At 47.4% G+C, this 2835-nt stretch overlaps 1 pseudogene; it reads left to right on the top strand.

Annotated features, from left to right (window-relative positions):
- Positions 1-1367: 1367 nt before the first annotated feature.
- On the top strand, positions 1368-2416 carry LOC142367685 (E3 ubiquitin/ISG15 ligase TRIM25-like; annotated as a pseudogene).
- Positions 2417-2835: the final 419 nt, after the last annotated feature.

The raw sequence follows: 2835 nt of genomic DNA, 5'->3' as shown, positions 1-2835 counted from the left end.
CACAGAGACACATCATTTCTTCCCATTTCTTTAGCTGCATGTGTGAAAAACAGCAAAGATAACACAGTCTGACAGACAGAAAACAGGATTTATGCAGCAACAAGGTGATTCCCAAAGAGCTGTTAGCTGAAAACTTGGCATATCTCAGCATGGTGTGCAGTGTGTCCTTAAAACATTTGAGGAAACTGGACAAGTGGAGGACAGAAGAAGAAGTGTCAGGCCTGAAGAACTATCTACAGCAGATGAACAGGATCTGAAAGTGATGTCCTTAAGAAAGAGGAAAAATCCAGCAAAGACCTGACACAGGAGCTGAGACATGCATCTGGACCTTCAGCTGATCCATCTGCTGTTGGCCCAAGCCTCATCAGAAATGGGCTCCATGGAAGGGTGGCTGTCAAGAAGCCGTTCTTAAGGAAGGGAAACAGGGAGAAAAGGTTGAGCTGTGCCAAAGGACACAAGAAGTGGGCTGAAAATCAGTGGCAGCAGGTCTGATGGAGGGATGAATCCTCCCCAGAGCCCGTAGAAGTGATCGTTCTTCAGGTAAATGGGCCCCGCTTAGTGGCCCTCAGCCTCTTGGTTGGGCCCCTCCAGCAGCCCATGAAATAAAGCTGAAAGCTTGAGAGATGACTGAAGGAACAAAGTTCTTCTGTTGTGACTTTCACTCATTTTTTCAGACTTCACTCTTTGATTTTGTTGTGAAAAAACAGCCACAGAGTGCAGTTTAGGATCCAAAGCAGCAACATGTTGGATTTATGTGCAGCAGCTGATTCCATCATTTCAGGAGAAGCTCGTCTGCTTTATTTAAAGTTCTGTGAAGAAAGAAGCTGACGAGGAACTGGAGCTTTAACATCATGATTCACTGTGAAAGTGAAGTTTCTTTCCAAAGGGATTAAAAGAAGAATCGACCCGTATTTAACCATGAAGACTGCTGTGAAACAGCTTCAACACACTTCCTGCTCTCACACACAGCAGCTCCGCTCTGCCCACATGTTTCCTTGTTCCCTCCCCTTCAGATCTGCAGCTCTTGATGGGTTTAACCAACACAGGTGAACCGACCGGTTCTGTTCTCTGCACCGACACATCAGAGCTCAGACTGTTAATCATCTGAGAAAAGTTTATCAGTTCGTTCTCTGAAATCAGATCCAAACAACACAATGAGTTGGACTTTGTGCTGTTTTTATGTCTTTATGATGAATAAAACCACCCAGTTTTTATTACTTACTGGATATTATTTCAAGTTTCTCCTCTTCCTGGAAAGATTAGAGCCTGATAACACAAGTTAAAGTCCAAAGTGTTCAGAGTACCAGCTGTGAGGAGTCCTTTATAGCAGGAACACAGACGACTCAGTCGCTGATCTGAGAGAAGAAATGGCTCAGAAAGGAGATCAGCTGGACCGAGAAAGCTTCTCCTGTTCGATCTGCCTGGATCTGCTGAAGGATCCGGTGACTATTCCCTGTGGACACAGCTACTGCAGGAGCTGTATTAAAGCCCACTGGGATGGAGAGGATCAGAGGGGAATCCACAGCTGCCCTCAGTGCAGGCAGACATTCAAACCGAGGCCTGTCCTGGGGAAAAGCACCATGTTAGCTGATTTAGTGGAGCAGCTGAAGAAGACTGGACCTCCTGCTGATCACTGCTATGCTGGACCTGAAGATGTGGCCTGTGATGTCTGCTCTGGGAGAAAACTGAAAGCCGCCAAGTCCTGTTTAGTCTGTCTGGCCTCTTTCTGTGAGAAACACCTTCAGCCTCATTATGATTCAGCTCCATTCAGGAAACACAAGCTGGTGGAGCCCTCCAAGAAGCTCCAGGAGAACATCTGCTCTGTTCACGGTGAGGTGATGAAGATGTTCTGCCGTACTGATCAGAAGTCCATCTGTTATCTCTGCTCTGTGGAGGAACATAAAGGCCACGACACAGTGTCAGCTGCAGCAGAAAGGACTGAGAGGCAGAGAGAGCTGGAGGGGAGTCGGCAGCAGATCCAGCAGAGAATCCAGGACGCAGAGAAAGATGTGAAGTTGCTTCAGCAGGAGGTGGAGGCCATCCATCGGTCTGCTGATAAAACAGTGGAGCACAGCCAGAAGATCTTCACCGAGCTGATCCGTCTCCTCCAGAAAAGAAGCTCTGATGTGAAGCAGCAGATCAGATCCCAGCAGGAAGCTGAAGGGAGTCGAGTCAAAGAGCTTCAGGAGAAGCTGGAGCAGGAGATCACTGAGCTGAAGAGGAAAGATGCTGAGCTGAAGCAGCTCTCACACACAGAGGATCACAGCCAGTTTCTGCACAGCTGCCCCTCAGTGGCAGCACTCAGGGGGTCTCCACACTCATCCAGCATCAAGATCCGTCCTCTGAGGCACTTTGAGGATGTGACAGCAGCTGTGTCAGAGCTCAGAGATAAACTACAGGACATCCTGAGAGAGGAATGGACCAACATCTCACTGAGAGTCGCTGAAGTGGATGTTTTACTGACACAACCAGAACCAGAACCAACGAGCAGAGCTGGATTCTTAAGATATTCATGTGAAATCACACTGGATCCAAACACAGCAAATACACTGCTGTTACTGTCAGAGGGGAACAGAGAAGTGACATTTATTAATCATCCTCAGTCTTATTTTCGTCATCCAGACAGATTCACTGTATATCAGCAGGTCCTGAGCAGAGAGAGTCTGACTGGACGTTGTTACTGGGAGGTGGAGTTGGGAGTGGGAGCAGTTGGTGTAGCAGTCGCGTACAAGAACGTCAGCAGAACAGGACGGGGATTTGGATATAATGACAATTCTTGGGCAATATATTGTTTCCCAGAGAATTATTCATATAGGTACAACAGCATGGAAACCT

Source organism: Odontesthes bonariensis, chromosome 18 (assembly GCF_027942865.1).
Source record: "Odontesthes bonariensis isolate fOdoBon6 chromosome 18, fOdoBon6.hap1, whole genome shotgun sequence".
Lineage (NCBI taxonomy): Eukaryota > Metazoa > Chordata > Actinopteri > Atheriniformes > Atherinopsidae > Odontesthes > Odontesthes bonariensis.
The sequence above is the reverse complement of the archived record's forward strand: the minus strand, read 5'-3'. Positions and strand labels throughout refer to the sequence as shown.